Source organism: Lasioglossum baleicum, chromosome 7, assembly GCF_051020765.1.
Source record: "Lasioglossum baleicum chromosome 7, iyLasBale1, whole genome shotgun sequence".
NCBI lineage: Eukaryota > Metazoa > Arthropoda > Insecta > Hymenoptera > Halictidae > Lasioglossum > Lasioglossum baleicum.
Window position 1 is genome coordinate 5,973,592 of NC_134935.1, and position 18,152 is coordinate 5,991,743.

The 18,152-nt window shown below is 41.7% G+C and overlaps 2 protein-coding genes across 2 annotated transcripts in view; one reads left to right on the forward strand and one right to left on the reverse strand.

Moving 5' to 3' along the window:
* Positions 1 to 9,306, reverse strand: part of LOC143210193 (facilitated trehalose transporter Tret1-2 homolog) — a 129,455-nt gene extending 120,149 nt beyond the window's left edge. Inside the window, exon 1 of the mRNA XM_076426833.1 lies at positions 6,277 to 9,306. The gene's annotated coding sequence lies outside the window, so the exon portion shown is untranslated. The remainder of the gene's footprint in view (positions 1 to 6,276) is intronic.
* The window catches only part of LOC143210198 (mediator of RNA polymerase II transcription subunit 20-like), a 153,860-nt gene that overhangs the window by 129,352 nt on the left and 6,356 nt on the right, over positions 1 to 18,152 (forward strand). The gene's annotated exons all lie outside the window — the stretch shown is intronic.

Genomic DNA, 18,152 nt, shown 5'->3' on the forward strand with positions numbered 1-18,152 from the left:
AAATGAAATTTACAACAAAAACAATAATAATAAAAATAAAAAGAAGACAATATTTACATCAAATAATAAGCATTATAATTATTACTAAAACAATTATTACCTAAGTGAAGTTTTTATATAAATTTTATTTTAAAGTTATGTTAAGAATTAATAGAATTTTTTATAATAAATTTTTATATTAATTCTAAACGGGAACTACGAGTGGCAAATGTGTCCTTGAGACCGATGAAGGCATAAACTAGATATTCCATTCCTAATATTCATGCAAAAATTAACGCGAATACGGGCGAATATCATAAATATTTCCTATAACAAACTTAAAAGAAAATTTTTTAATACTTCCTTGAGAAACATAATCTAAACATTTCCGAAAAATTGATTCATTTTATTTTTATATCTTCCAAATGCTTCTGAACACGGCTATTATAATTAAGATCAACATTAACGTTCTAAACAAAAAATTATAGGTAAAAAGGATGTCGTTTATTTCGATGCTATTTTTCACACTGTTACCACGCTTAATAATAATTGATTTGAGAATTAAAAGTGTCAATTCTACACAGACATGTGTGTTGATGTATCGACTAGTATTAATTGCCTACTTACTCCATGTTTGGTTTTTTGACTTTTGCACTCCTAAATCGGCCGTTTGGACCCCTGTGTAAACGTGCCACGAGCGGTTGCATATTTTTGTTCTATGGTTATTCAGGTTTCCAAGATGCTTCCGTTAGAAATTATGAAATAAGTTTCCTCATTCAAGCACACACGTTGTTACGAACATTTGCCAGAAATCTGAATGAATTCAGTCTTTCAATTTTTACAAAAATTTGGCGTATTATAATGGTACAGGGTTAACAATGGTACTAAGGGTTTCGAAAATTTTCAGAAAAATGCTCGGCACAGGTGATGATAATTGATCCCGTATCGATCAGGCGTCATTGCCAGAGAGTCGAGGGTTGACACAGCCCGCGCGGCTGGCGGAAAGTATGTCATTGGGGTTGCACCGAGAAATTTTCTGACCGCGACACGATGATCTTGACCCGCCCTAAACCGACGCAGAACGAACGACGCGCGGTTTTGGTCCCGACCCGGCGCGGCGCGGCGGTCTCCTTATCGTTCGTACATTTTTTGCGGTTCGTTGAAATCCAGATACTCCCCCGCACCGAAAATCGCAGGAATCGACACAGTGGTCGGAACCGGGAATTTATTTTCGCTCGCGCACGGATACATTCTCTGCTCCATCGCCCGGATCTACAGAGGCTGCATAAAATAATGGTAACATCTTGTCTCTAGTGCATTTCATTTTTTAGAGAAAGATAAGAATTTTTTAACACCTTACTTGTTTAACCCAATTATCGATCAGAGCTGAGTAACATTAATATTTTAAATAGTGTGTGTACATAGTAAATAATCCTATTTATTTTAAGGTATGCGTACAACTTTCACAATAAAATATTTTATTTGATGCATACTTCATTTTAAGAATGTTCAAAATATTTGTATTTTTATTGTCTTCATTTTTTCAATTGCGCAAGTCGCTTTATATGAATTTGATAGTGTCCGGACAGTTACGGTCGGGAGTGTACTTTCATTTTCCTAGGTCGACAAACCAATTTTGGGTGGCGAGGTAGCATAATCACGACACGATGTAACTCGTTACAAGACAGAGATATTTCTGTTAAACTTTCTGCGCGTGAATTATCACATGTTATTGCCTCTTCGCTCTCGCATCTGCTCGCACGAGCCCGCGGCTCTTTTAAAGGGAATAGACACGTAACGCGCGCGAATTTCACTGTCTACCGGGTGTCCTGACCGAATCGTTCCAAGCGTGTTGACTGGAGGATAGAAGGATGTTCTCCGGACATATCTATAAATCTCGAAGCGGGGTTGAAGCTCGTTCATCGATCGAACGAAATCGAGAGAAATATGTTCGATATATTTTCTAGTTCGACGATTTATAAGGGACGCTCCCCCGATACCAGCGTGCACACCCCGTGTATCGCTAATCCGTAAATGTCTCCGTTGTAAATGGATCCTGTCTTGCGCGTGAATTGCCGTAACTCATCGCGAACGCACGCTGAGCGTGTCAGCGCCTAGATTAAGCCGCGCATTAAATCAGTTGTATCTACGCCAGTGATTAATTCCAATTATTGTTCATCGCTAAGGAAATTCTGGGCCCGGCCCTTTAAACGCCGACGAGATCTCGCGCGAAAAGAAAGAGGAACGATGCAACAATGCTTGTGAAATGGAAAAACAGACGAAATTATCTATCTAGGTGCACGGTAGTGCACCAACCAAGTTCTTGCACTACCTCCTTTTACACGAAACAATTTAGCCGTTTTTTAGAGGCTTATAACTCGGCACTGGAGGCAGATGGGGAGATGTAATTTCGTACACTTGTTAAATACTATCATGTCTCAATATTGACAAAACCTTAATCTTCTCACATTAGTAGGTTCCGAGATATAGGACCTCAAAAATCGCTAAATTTGTCACTGACTGACTGACTGACTGACAGATCATCGAAACCTTTTGGGTACTTCCCATTGACCTACAAGCTTGAAATTTGGTACATAGGTCTACCATAACAAACACTCAAAGGAATAATTATCAAAGTTTGAAATTTTACACCTTAAAGGGGTTGTATTAAAAAAAAAAACGAAATAGGTTATGTATGGAGAAAATGAAATATGCCGCATTTCCCATAAGGAACCGTGTAAATTCCGGAAAGAATCATCTGCTCTCTTCAATCGTTCGTATAGCGCCATTCGAGGTAGTGGCAAAAAGCTCAAACTGGTAGATTACAATAAGGTAGAAAATGACACTAAAATTATAACAATAAAAATCTAGGTAGATTTGGGTTCTAATTCGCCGGCAGAGTGTTAATCTTTGATACCTACTTGATAATTGATGAAATTTCAACCAAAATTCATGAAATCCCAACAAAAACATTCAGTAAACAGGAGCCAAGTTCTTATGGCCGTAAAAAGTTGTGAGATCAAACAAAATACGGTCAAGTTCGTTAGCTTAGAAAAATAAAAATAAAAATTAGTTAAAAAGAACGCTGTTTAATTTTTTAAAGAGTCACATGGAGGGCTAAATTATTCAAACTTGGCCGCTACCTAACACGTGTTAGGGCCATTGGTTTCAAAAGTAACGGCCAAGTTTGAATAATTTAGCCCTCCATGTGACTCTTTAAAAATTAAATAGCGTTCTTTTTAACTAATTTTTATTTTTATTTTTCTAAGCTAACGAACTTGGCCGTATTTTGTTTGATCTCACAACCTTTTACGGCCATAAGAACTTGGCTCCTGTTTATTTACAGAATGTTTTTGTTGGGATTTATGTTAACAGAGATGTAAATTAAACCGTGCAGGAAGCATCGCCTCGCTATAACAAAGTGATTCTCGCTACAATCTGTTTCAAGATACCAGGATAAACCGGGTTGCCATTTTGATCTATAATGATTCGAAGTTTTCTCTAAGATCTCAACATGAAATTGATCACACTTTCGACAGGCGATGATCGGGTCAAGAATCGATCGAGGGTTCGATTAACAGCTCGGACAGATGATAGTCATTTGCTACCGCACGTAATTGTTAAACAATTTAACTGTCAGTCGCAAACTGGCGTGCCGGGGAGGCGTGGTGAAGACGTAACCGGGGAGGTGGAGGAGAGGTCGTGAACTCTCTCGTTGGTCGATTATACATGATCAACTAAAATTAGTTCGTTGTCTGTCCCACGAAAGTTGCTGAAAGTTCGGGGAATCGTCGGGGGACTTGACAACTCGCGAGTCTGCCACCCCCGCAAGAAGACCGAAGTAATCTGAATAATCGAGGCGAGCCACGCGAGTCGTGATATAGTCGATGCGCGAGAGCATGCTCCGAGAATCACCTTCAAAGACGAGCAACAACAATTATTTGAAGAAGGTGGAATCAAGTAGAACATTATTGTTAGTGGAAATAGCCTTGGTCGATACGAAATCAACCCCTTGCCCTGCAATGTCGTGTCAGACTCGTGATGAAGATTCTGAACAGAGTCTAATAAATGTGTTATTAATTTCCTGTAAACTCAGATGAAATTCCATGTTGGTTCCGTTAATGTATAATTATTATTAGAGAACATGAAGGCATACAACAGATATAAATTTCATATTTTACATTAATATGTACATATACAGGGTATTTCACCTAACCTGACCACCTTAAATATCTTTGTTGTTTTTAAAGATACGTAAAATGTACTAAAGTCAAAGTTTAATGTTGAATTGTTGAAAGTTGTAACAAAAGAAATTTTGTTTTTATTATTATTATTATTATTTATTATGAACGAACCGAGGTCCATTTACACAAATGTTTACAATAGAACAAAGACTTAACATAAATTACTAAGAAAGGACATGCATAAAAAAAAACTGTTGGTATAAAGGTACTGATATTATAAGTTAATCCTGCGTAATTTTTTTTTGAAAGTGTGTAACGACCCATTAAAATAATCAATCCTATTATATAGAGTGTTGGAGTTTTTTTATGTAATTTTTTTAGAGATATGAAGGTCACCTTTATTTTTTAAATGGAATGAGGTATTTTTTCAATCGACGCAGCTGGACATTCGTTATAAAAAAAGTGCCAACCTACATATGTATGTCGAAAAGTTAGTTACTCTAAAACACCATTACTGTCGTACTAAGACGTTACACAAGTAAGTAGACTGGTTCTGTTGACTTTTTCAACGTGATCACCTCTATCACACAGCGCCATTCTTCACCTTTCATTCAAGCCCTCGAACGTTGCAAAACTCCCACTAGAACACGTTCTAAAATCGTCTCGGAGACGTCGTGTCTGATCTGGTTCGGATAGTCGAGAGTCCACTATATCGTGGATTAGGCAAACAATTATAGTTCGAACTGCATCGTGTGGGATATCATTTTAACCGGAAAAGAGCCGCCCGTGTGCCAGTGGAGGTTTCATAAATAAACAATCAAAAATAAGAAAGTTACGAACAGAATTTTGCGTTGAAATACAAGTTTGAGACACAAATTGATCTGAATTGATTCTAATCGAATTCGTTCGCTAGTGTACAGAGTCGCAATTTAGGGGCTGACATTCCTCGACAGCGTAATGTAGCAAACTTTATCGAATTCGCAAGTAAGTAAACGCTAACGTCTTACAATTAGTACGACAGTAATGGTGTTTTAGAGTTATTTAACTTGAAATATCTCCTGAACTACTAACTTTCCGACATACATAGGTTAGTACTTTTTTATAACGAATATCCAGCTGCATCGATTGATGTATTAAAAAATACCTCATTCCATTTAAAAAAAAATGAAGATGACCTTCATGTCTCTACAAAAATTACATAAAAACAAACATCTTTTGGTATCGTACGAGCCCCATTTTACCATTCAACTTTGTGTTTCGGACACTTGACGTATCTTTAAAAACAACAAAGACATTTAAGGTGGTCAAGTTAAGTGAAATACCCGGTATATAAATTTTCTCCATTTTCAGAAAACTTAATGTTGAACTGAAAGACTGAAAATGAATAAAAATCGTACCAGATTCTATTGAATTTCGTGTTTCAAAATTTTTTTAAAATTTCCATACGCCATAAATGCAGAAAGAGCCGCAGTCTATCCCTGACAGTCATAGAGAGGAATCGAAACGACGCGACCTACCGAAGCGGATTGAAAAGATAGAGAGAGAGAGAGAGAGGAACGTTTGAAAATTGCGTGGCGAGATTAGGATCCCGCCGCTGGTTCTCGCGCGCAGGAAGGAAAACAAAGATCCGTGGCCAATGTTGATAACGCCGGGCCATCGTGTGTTTGCGCAGATTAAATTCATCGATCGATCGTGCAACGTGAAACGAGAGGATGTGCCTCGGTTCTCGGCATTGGAAGACGACTACGAGCTCTCTACCACGGTTCCCGTAGTCCCGTCACCGTGGTCCGGGTTCGTGCGAATCAATAATCTTCTCGTACACCATTAAATCGCGCGATAAACTCGGCCGAATCGTACCGAACAGTTTGCGAATCGTACCGAACCGGCTTGTACGAGATAGCCGAGGGAAAATTGCGTACCTATTGCGGCTTCGATCGTATCGATCGGCCGCGTAATTCCTGGATTTCGGACCAGCTAGCTGCCGGTTGTTAATCCTGTAAAAAGGTGGATACGTTCGTCCAAGCCATTCTTTTTCCGAATCGAGGGCACTTTTGTGCGCTCCGATCGGTTCGAGCCCTGTCCGCGATTCCACAGTTCTTGCTTCTCGACGAACCTCATCGAAAGCTCCTGCGAAAGCTCCTGCGAAGAAGGAAGAGCTCGAAGCTGATGAGAATCAGCGGTCGTTTCCGGCCGCATCGACTCGTCGACGTATCCGCAGTGCCGATTAATCACCTCGCCCCGGTTTCGACAAGACGCACACCACCCACACCCCCTATCCGCGTCAGAGTTCACCCGGAAGGTGACGCCGTAACGATTCCATTGCACTTTGAACCTTCACCGAGAACCTGCGAATTAATTCACTATCGGGTTTTCACCGTGTTCTTCTCCGCGAGCATTTATCTTTCCATTTGTTCAATACCGCATACTCCCGGGATATTATTGGCCGACGAAGTTTTCGATCACACTTGCCCCCTCCACTGGAAACGTACCAACCGATTCAACACCGATCTCTCAAGCTACCACCTTTCGGAATACTTCTTTCTCCATTCCACTTATCCGACTTAATACTAGTTAGTCTCACTTCGAATCTTCACTGGGAACTTATGAACCGATTTATCGCCGATTTTCCTTATTTAGCTGCAAAATATGGTATCCTCGAGATGTTATTGGCGAAAGAAATTTGTAGTTAGCTTCACAAAGATTGCTAGTTCTACGTCGAACCTTCACCGAACCGATTTATTCATCTTTTCGTTCCGCATCAGAAAAGCACTTGTTCCAGGATCTTATTATGCGACCGAGAACTGAATTACACTCGGACTCGTATAAACCGATCGTTCATCACCGCGTTTCGAAATCCAGAATTATATTGTCGCACGGAATACTTAATTCCACTTGGAACTTTCACCAGAATGCGCAAACTGATTTATCGCCGCTTCATCGTCCGCTCTCTCGTCGGGGAGATTTATTTTTTCCATTCAGTCGCAAAACAAACCGTGTCTCCCGACCATTGTATTCCGTCGATCTAGTCAATTTCGCTTTGCGTTTGCCGGGGAGAATACGCGAACCAATATAATCCTCGATTCGCCAGCATTTCGTTAGTCGTGGAACATACTCTATCACAAAGATACGGAAATAGAGGCACCATCAGGATTTTATTATCCGGTTGGATCCTCAAAAACTGTTAATCCGATCGAATCCCACAATTCCAGTAAAACGAGCTAGAGTCATCCTCTTTTAATATTTATTCTCCAATCGGATCACGAAGGTAAAAGCGTCTTCTATAAACCTTGTTGCGATTCATCGTCGATCTTCCAATATTATCGTAATACTTATTGTTGGAGCGTTTCAGAGCGTTCCTCCGTTAAATGATCTCCTTCCATCCGTATCTTCGACGTTCCCGCTGCTGCTGCGAACGAATGAATTTCCAAAATGTTGTTTACGTACGTCTTCCGTCCGGCGCACTCGCTGATGCAGAGCTTCCTCAAATTCCGGAGTTATGAACTTTCTTCTCCCCCCGAGGTGACCTACTAAAACCATGCATGTTCGACACACGTTCCGTTCCGGACGGCGACGATCGCCTAGCACTCTGCTCTCTGTATTGTCGGCTCGTGTTAACCGTTCTTCCTTTCCTCGAGGAACACCGTTTCCCGCTGTGTTTATCTGCTTTCGGCAAAAGTGACGCTGATCCGCGGACGAAGAAGAAGTTTCTCGCTTGTCGGCGGGCTTGTCCGTTGCCACCGCGAACCAAATCTGATCCGTAAATACCGTAAAGAACGTATAAAAACGCGGAGATCCTGTTCGTTGCTAGACACGATTCGATCAATGTGCATTTCCTGTGGCGGAAAAGCTATGTTCTTCCCAAAAACAGATTGTTTGATCCTAGGGCTAGCTTCCTTCCCCAATGCGAGCCTCCGTGAACGTCGAAGAGACAAGTTAGCGGCTCAAGCGCTTCCGGTATCGAAAGGGAGCTTCCTTGACCGCGAGTCGATGACGGGACACCGATCATTCCTCGCGGAACGCCAGCGTCTAGCGAGTATTAATTAGTTCCGAGCAGCTGGAACATCGACCTGGTTTGCTCAGGAGTCACGCGTGCCTTTCATGCTTCGAGACAATCCGTTTCACGGTGCATTACCAGGCGGAGGATGCAGCAGTTTAGATGCTGAGGAGACTGCCGCATCGGCTTCACCAATTATTGTCGAACCTTGCGATCGATTGTTCGCTACGGACGCGTTACAAAGACTCGTCCTAGCCTCCTCTAGGAAGTTGGTACATTAAAAACACCGAGAGCTAGATCGAGGATCCCGTGGTTCGTTGTTTAGCGTCCGGGAGAACTCGAAGAGCTTTTCGTAACAAGCAACTGGGTCCCGCAGCTGACGAAGAGAAAGGGAACTGGTTTCCATCGATTTTTTCCCAACCGCAGGGTCACCGGAAGAGAAAGCTCCTTGAGGCACCCGTTATCTGCTGATCCACCCCTCACGACTGGCAGAGATCCTGCGGAATTCCATCCCTCTCGGGAGACCGAGAGATAATTGTTACTCCCTCGACCGGCACACAGCGGTGTCGCGCAGAGAATTGATTCGCGGACTGGGGGAAACGCAGCCTGATCGGGACGGGAACGAGGAGGATCGGTGCACCAGTTCCACTTTAACGCAATCAATCTTCCTGGCGGCGCGGCGTCACCCGGAAACAGCCTGCGTTCTCCCAAGCTGATACAATTCTTGCCCACTCGAGTCGCTTAATGAATCGTCGCCGATCGCGGATCAAGCGTGCTCGAGGACTCTGCCAGTTATCGCGAGCATCGACGGCCCGTGAAATCCCGGGTTTCTTTACTCCAACTCGAACCACATCTCGATTAATTCACGTCGATCGTCGTCTATTATCGTAGAAAAGCAGGCTCGGTTTCGATCTTCTTCGCCACTTAATCGATCGTCACCCGGTCCCAGGTCCTCGTCCGGTTGCTGTCGTCGAGGGACCTCGAACACAGAAGTGTTGAACACGCGTGAACCCTATAGTTACTGCGACAATCCCGTTGGGCTGGTTCGAGCGAGGTAAACGTGCCGAATCTCTCGCTGGCTGTTCCCGTTGTTTCGCGCGTCGGTCGGTCTAAGCCCGCGACGAGCGGGACATACACCCGGCGCTGAATCGCGGCCAACTGAGAGGGAGAAAACAGCCCCCTAGATAGCTACCAGTCGGTTGGCTGTGGCATCGCGCACAGAAACCCCCTGCGCAACGTTCTGCTCCCTCTCGCCCCATCCTACGATCGCGTCTGTCGGCGCGGAACGCCGACGTCCAAACGACGACGAATTCACCCCGTCTTCGATCAGACCCTTCAACCCACCAAAACCCGCCAGCTGAAATGGGGAAATCAGTCTCGAGATTTCAACCCTTTGCACGCGGCGCGCGGAAATTCGGAAACGGATAAACATGAATTAAGAGAGTCGCGTGGTCTGTCATCCCCAATTCTAACTCTCGATTTGATGCATTTATGACAAAAATGAGTAGATGTAATTAGGGATCGGATCAGTCAAGTTTCAGCCTCGATTTTAATATTAAATTGATTTATTCAGTTAAAATTGAAGCTATTTTTAGAAAACCACGTTTTGTTATATACAGAAGCGGATCTTTATGGAAAATAAAAATGTTCTACCTGATTTGCAACAACCTGAAGTGAAATAGAAATTTATTGTTTCTATTTCAAAATAATGTAATATTATATTTATAAATTGTTCTAATTTATTTACTGTTTTAAATTACACCTATTTTTTTGTCGTAAACGCATCAAATCCGCTGTCTAGTGACGAACATTTTAGGATAGACACTAGGGATGGGATTAACTAGGTTTTACGAACAATTTTTGTCTGTATCATGCAAAAACATTTCAGGAAAAAAGTCTCTGTGTACTACGTTTTATGTAGTACAGTAAATGTACGTATAAAGAATTCTTTGAAAAGATTGTTCACTAGCCGAAAAATATATGTAACATTTTATTGAAGAACCTTTGACGACTCTGACAGATCTTTACAATGTTCTCGAGATTTTATTTCTGTGTGCTTTATGAAACTTTTGGGACTCTATCTTGACAAACATATAAATAATGTTTTTTTGAAAGAACAGTTTCCTCCACATAAAATCTGAAAATAGTTTTTAAGGCAACGAAGTCATTAAGGGATGAAATGAATTTTTATTATATTCCTGCTTCCCCCACAGTAGATGCAGAACATCGTTTTGAAAAATGCATATTTGTGAAAAGATGAGGAATTTATGCGACTTCTTACGGGAGAGTAGAAAGTTCCGTTTCGAAACGATGAAAAATTGCTCGACGTTCTAGTGGCTTTGCAGAGGAGTTATCGATAATGAAACAAAGAGTTCTCGAAACGCGTTTCCCGGGGAAACCGGTGTGCAGTCCTGTCGCCACCGTATGGTGCAAAGTTTCCCGGGAGCAGCGATAAAATTATCGTGGACCTGGTACAATGGACTTAACGCAGTAATTAGCGAACGGAAGCTCCTCAGCGACGAGTTACGCTAATAAACCCGATTGGATTTTGCCGTTCAAAGCAGCCATGCTGCTTGAAAATTCGATATTCTACTTTTCGATGAACTTCTCATTCGATCCTCCAACGATCTGCAGCACTCGGAACAGAGAAATTGTATGATGATTAAATCGTTTAATCGGCAACTGCTGCACTTAATCATTCGCTCGACTCTGTTGTGAAACATCGTGAGGCACGCGGTGAAAAATAATTTCATAAATTGTAATCGACGCGACGGATCGATCGGATTGACCCCTTCAGGTGTGTCGCAGAGAGCTTGCGATTTTTAAGCCAATTGCTTCGAACATAATCCTCAAAGGATGCGGAGCTTAACTAACTGCGGGACCCGAAGAATATTCGATTAGCACTATCTTGCATTCGAGCTTTGCAGTTACCATTGCGCAAACGTCTTTCACCTCGTCGCATACTTGTTTCAACTCGAGATGGTGGCAAGCAGATCATAATGCGCAACCTGAAGGCACCGTGGCACAGCTTTGTGACTTTGTCCTATGCAGTTCTCTATTTTGTTTATGCGAATTTTAAGAAAATAAGCAGAGCTCACTAGAATTTTCTTCTATGCGGAAGCACCTTGGCATCTCGATGGAGATCAAAATTGCTGACATAAAAAAGAAAGAAATCTTTCTGAAATCTTCTTGGAAGCGAATCAGACAGTCAAATTTGTTTTTTGATTGCCAGAACGGTAGCGTTGTCGCTATACAGGATGTTACATAAAACAGTAAAAGATTTAAAAAACTGAAGAATGTTGTAATGTTGCTCCTAATGTGACAAAAGCGTTAAGGGATGAAATCAGTTTTTACGTTATGCCTGCTTCCGACAATCAATGGAAAACATTTTGATTTAGCATAAAGATCCGCAGTCTAATCGTAACTATTTACGCGACTGACAGAGTGAATTTCGTCGAATAGCGAGCATAATGCGAGCGATCGAAGCGCCGAATCACCCTCAGCTTATCCGGCTGAGTGGAATCACGAGACCACACTAGCAAACGAGGAAACCATAGCGAATTAAACACCGTAATAAAAAGCCATTCCAGGACGCGAGCCCTGGACACGCCCCAGGAAAGGATTCTACGTATCGGTCGCAACCTGAATGCGGGATAAATTGCTTGACAATGTGCGCATTGAGCCACCCTTCCTTCCCTCCCGCAGAGATTTTTTGTCTGTGACCCCGTGCCACGAAGGGATACAAAATACAATGGAATCACGGTACGGGCTGTTTGCGTCACGAGCCACGGGATAGCAAGAGAAAGGAAGGGAAGAAAGAGAGAGAGAGAAAGAGAGGAGAAAAGGTGGCGCGTTACAGTTACAGGACGAGTCTCGGGGTCTGTTATTGTCGACCAAGCAGGATGATTTTCGACGGAACGAATTTCGTGCACTGGAACGAATGAGGAGCATCGGACGCAGTACTTTTCCCGATTAATCTTCAACCCTGGTTCCAATTTGTCACGGGCTTTCGAGGAGCACGCGCTCCACCGTCTCGGATCGTTCGAGGAGCAGATCGGAACGATTGCTGTTGATTGCTGTAATCATCGTTTTAGCAGGACCATCGATCTTCATACACACTGACGCGAAAAAATATTTGCGTTGTCCCCCGAGTCGAATGGCCACCCCGTTCCATGCAATTTTCTTGCGTGATTTCTGTAAACACGTTTTCACTTGTTATAATTGGACTGCGGGTTTGATGCATTTATCACAGAAATCGGTAGTTGCAATCTAAAACAGTGGACAGATTTAATAAAATTTGAGAACATCAATTTATTAGTTACAGCTTATGGACGTCATTAAAGAATGAAACGATTTTTAAACGATTTTTATTTTAACGAGCCACACTCGTCACGAAGATTTTAAGCAAAGTCGAATAAATATGAATTTCTTTTTAAACGAAACAAAATTTTATTCGCTTGTAAAATAAATGTAGCCATACAAATAATATACATTTTCTTCTCTCTTCGACGACATTTTTGGGAATAAGGACGTTTTAATCGCTGTAACTGCAAAGAAAATGATACGGCAAGGGGTTAGTAATGCAAACAATATTTTGAATAATGGTACAGCAATTTCTAAGGGTTAAATTGATGTAGATGCATTAAATACAGATACGAGGCAAATCATTTTTCACTGTGATCCGGGTCGTCGAAGAGGATCGCGAAGACACCGTGAAATTAAAAGTGGCGAGGGGGTGGATGGGGGTACGTGCAGCTCTTTATCGATCAGCGACCCCTTCAACTTCGCCGACATCGTTCGAACTTCCTCCTTAAGCCCTAACATTATTATCAAAGTCAATAGTTCGCCGAACTATTCGAACAAATACCTTTACGGGGCGTATAATCGAAGGGAACGCGGTCGGACGTTGAAGGGTGGATCGGGTGAAAGAGAAAGTTGCGTTGAAGGGGTCACTTCTCCCTTCTTGCCTCGTTCCATCGGCGTGCGAGAGATTTGCGATCGCTTTATTAAAAGTTCCAGCTGCTGCCAGCCGATCGCCGATTCCCCTAGTGAAAGTTTCTAAACTCGGTATCTATGAATTTCTTGGCGAAAGGATTCCTTGGCAGGAAGAAGAGGAATGAGAAGAAGAAGATCCCCTTCCGCATCGTATCCGCGGAAGCATTCGCGTCACGAGCACATCGATACAGATGTCCGCCTTCTGTTGCTTGTTGAACGCTGCGCCAGGAAAATCCTTGCCAAAACGGACAGCTGCTGACCACTCGTTTGCTCAGAACAATCACCTCGAAAAAATTAGGTAGCACACTTACCGAAGAATTAACATACGGGGCCTAGTCGGAATTCTATTCGAGTGGAACGTTTTCGGAACACGGCTGACTTATTTTTCATTTTATGGATATGAAATTCGACATAATACTTCATACAATATACTTAAATGTGTAGTAATTGGACTGCGGATGTTTAATTTGCAATTTTTGTAGACGAATTTTAAGAAAATCGTGTTAAATCGAATCTCATTTCCTGTTGTAGTAGTCTTTTCAGATCAGAAATAAATAAAAATCGTACCTACTAAATTCCGTCGAATTTTATGCTCTAGCATTTTTTGAAAATTTTTAAAAGCCATAATTGCATAAAGATCCGCAGTCTAGCAATAATGGTCAGAAATTTTTAGAGGTGACTCTAGGTCACCCCTCGACTGCTAAGGGTTCAACAAGTTATTCGTTTTTAAAGGGTGCACGAATCATTTTTTTAATATTAAAAAGTATTAAAAACATAATACAGAAAATGTGCGCGTGTTTATAAATAATATTTGCAGGCCCGAGTACTCTCGTTTTATCGGAAGTTTCCGATCCTTTCTCTCCCGTTTGGTTCATTTGTCTTATCATTACGGTGCAGGACCGCGGCGGGGCCATTAATTACTTACTCTCATTGAACGATCGCGACGCCGAGATTGCACCTGTCTTTGGCCCGGGCTATCTGCCGCGCTGATCCAATTTCGTCGGGCCCCGTGGGGCCCCAGATTCTCCCCGCGAATGTATATATCACGTTGCTCGTGAGAAATTATTAATGAAGCGTTACTGTATGAGAACGGGGGACCAAGCGAATTATTTGGCCGATAAATCAGTCGCGTTTTCGGGAAGCGGAGCCCGTTGCTCGCCACTGTAACGAATTAACACGCATCGCGAGCCCAGCATTGAATTTATCGTCCCCCGTGATAGTTCACGAGCGCGCGAATCCCGTCGCTGCAGTTTGAGACGTCCATGATAAAATATCGACCAACGTTCCCGCGCACTGGCCCGGCATTTTCTAATTAACTAATTTCACCGGCGAATCTCTGCCGCGCGGATCTTTCGCAACGTTAACGTCCCAACAGAGTATTCTGATTTTTCGTTCTCGAAAAATCGTGCTTTCGCAGGTTCCTTAACCCCTGGCCGTATTTTAGCGAGTCACACTCGTCGTGGAGATTTTAAACGAAGTCTCACAATGAATGTCGCGCCTTTCTTTTTGAAGATTATGAAAGTTGTCAAAGAAGGCTGGAATATAAAATTCGATAGAATTTTGAGCAATCTTTATTTGTTTTAGATCTACAAAGGCTGTTCCCATTGAAAATAGGATTTTATTTCGTTCCGCTTTCTTAAAGTTTGTCTACAAAAATTGACTATTTTTTTCAATTTTCACTTAGACCACTTTCATAATTATGGGCGAATATTGGATCTCAATACATTGAACGTTCATTGGCCACTTTCAAGGAATAACACGTCATGGCATCGCAGTGGGATAAATTCGCGGATGAAAATTGAAAGGCTGTCCACGATTCCGTGACCAGGCTTTATCTCGTAATTCGTTGCTAACTGCTATTTTTTACGAGGCCTGTTTCACGGCTGTCGGACGTGTGCAGTTCGATAACGAGCTGCAATTGCGAGCTGCACTGGCTGCGAGCGCGAACCCCGATCGAATACCCGATACCCTCGATTACGGTCACCTTCTAATGGTCGATGGTCACTCGTAGCTCACCTTCGACCTTCGTTATAGCGATCCTTACCCTCTAACGTAAATTATAAAGCGTGATCATTAATTTCAGAAAAGGAGCTCGCAGGTTGAAGTACGAATTAAAAACTGGCTTAAGAAATGAGACGTCAATTAATGTACGGATGATTGTACATAAAAGCGAGTTTGAACAACTCGCATCGAAAGTTAACGTCGAACAGTAGCATTAACTTATAGATTGACACTACGGTCGTAAAACGCCAAGTACTCCCGTTTGTAGCAGTTGATTACCCGGAACGAAGGCACCCTGAGGAACGCTACATTAATCTCGTAATTATCGCAACATTATTTATTAAATACTACCGTCACGAGCCATGAAGCAATACAAGTGCGTAAATTATCGAACCCGAACTATAAAATGCGCAATCCTATAAAATAACATTATACATGCTAAGATATTCATTATAAATAGACTGCGGATCTTTGTGCATTTATAAGAAAATTGAGTAGATGAAATTCAAAGTAGTAAGAAAATTTTGAAACTTGAAGATGCCAATATGTGATTTATTATCAATTATAATTATTAAGGGAGGAAATAGCAGTCTATTTGGCTTCTATTCCTTGAAATCGATGCAGGCAATTTTTATTTTGCATAAAGATCCGCAGTCTAATTATAAATTACATTCTTTATCAATCGCTGTAAATCGGACTGTGAACGTTAAACAATTCTACAAAGTGCACTATACACAATCACATGCACGTCTTTATCCCAAAAAATGTCGTAGAAGGGAAAAGAAAATTTATATTTTTTATTTTAATGCTTAAATATTGAGTTACCACGGTTTCGAATTTGCGCGGCGCGCGATTATTAATTTAATTGATATTTATTACGGTGTCGTTGCACCGATAGGGTGTTATTGCCCGGTGATCCTTGCACGGAGCGAGTGCAAGGGGTGGCGGAACACATTTGCGGCTCCTGCGGCGCCTGTGCATCCGTGTAGCAGCGGTGCATACGTGCGATGCAGACGATGCGGAATGCGGCATGCGGCGCGTCACAGGACATATACGTGTACGTATACGTGTGACGTATACAATCGCTGGTGAGAATTACCCCAGAAAGCGGGCGCGGACGCGGGCGCCGTCGACGGGGGTGGAAAGCACGCTTCTAATCAGCCTGTTCGTTAATCCGAAACGCGGACCCGTGGCATTCGCATTGTTTTCCACGAATTACAAGAGGAAATAGGTCACAACCAAAACCGCACGCAACCGTATCTACGCGTTCTATCGATGAATGCATCGCGTTTTTCGCGATTTCGACTGGTAACGAGTGGATTTTGTGTGGTCGCCGAAAATTGCGATTCCAACGTTTTCATGGACTGGAAAGCTGCTTTATGTTAGCTATTTTTCGTCATTAGAGCTCTTACAGTCAGATCCTTCATGCACAGGGAAAACGTCACAAATATAAAAATACAAATTTTACAGGAGACCGCTTCAAAGTCTTTTGACAGATTAACCAACTGTGGCTGTTTTATAAGTACACTAACGAGCACAACTGATTCAACACACCTCAAATCAGAACAACTTTTTTATGAATGGACCAAACGCCTTCAATTTCTCTGTAAGGCTAGAAGAATTAGTTTAGTAAATGGCATCTAAAAAATACTCCGAAAATTTCATTGAAATTGGTTAATTGGTTTACGAGCTATAAACGATCAAAAGTGGTAAAAATTGAAATTTTTCAAGATTCTCGGTAAAAACCACTTTTGATCGTTTATAACTCGTAAATCAATTAACCAATTTCAGTGAAATTTTCAGAGCGTGTAATTTATACGAGTTGACCAAACACATCATTTAAATTTTCGTTTTTGGCCCAGCTAAAAAAGTAGTGAAAATCAATTTTTACTATTGTTTTTCGCAATTCCTACCAAATGCATTTTTTCAAAATATTTTTTAGACCACGTTTACTACACTAATTCTTCAAAAATTGCAATTTTTACCACTTTCGATCGTTTATAGCTCGTAAACCAATTAACCAATTTCAATGAAATTTTCGAAGTATTTTTTAGATGTCATTTACTAAACTAATTCTTCTAGCCTTACAGAGAAATTGAAGTCGTTTGGTCCATTCATAAAAAAGTTATTCTAATTTAAAGTGTGTTGATTCAGTTATGCTCCTTACGGTATGTATTAACTTAAAAATGTATATAGTTATTCGTCACCCGGACGTTGAATGCCCGGCGCGATAATAAATAAGAGCGTAATCGGTGTACAATTAACGCGCATAAAACTGTCCGCGGCTTCCGTGATCTGCAATTAAGAGTTTTGTCATTTGACGGCGGCCAGAGTGCCGCGCTATAATTCGGCCCATAAATAATTCATACGACGGAGGTAGCACGCAGCACTACCCCAGCATTATGTGGACGAGCCAGGTGAGGGGTAGCCCGATGAATTATGAATATTCAGCGTAGTTCGCACATCGTATGTTTCGGAACTGTCCGGCATTAATCCCTCCGATGCATTCGAGGATCCAGAGTAGCTTGTGGATTCCCATCGGAACTGAACCGCCTTCTTCCGAGACGGATAATGGCGCTAACGTAATCGGACTGCGTAATCACAAAAAGTGGAAAATCGAGCCGAGATTTTCAACAGGACTATTGCACATGTTACTAAATTTAACAACGTTCTCGGAACCAGAAGATTTTACGCGCCTTATGGCTGATGGAATTATTTATTCAGATTCGGCACTAAAATGTTTCAGCTTGCAAAAATGACACTCGGCTCGACTGTATTATAACTTGGGTAATCAGACATTTTTACCTTTCTTTGAATATCAAGTTTCCACCTTAGGAGATTAGTGGTTCAAAAAATGTTCAAAAATTGTTATAAAATGAAATTTCACAGAATCCAGTACGATTTTTATTTATTTCAGATCTACAAAGACTACTACCACTGAAAATAACATTTCGCATGACTCCACTTTCTTAAAATGTGCCTACAAAAATTGAAAATTG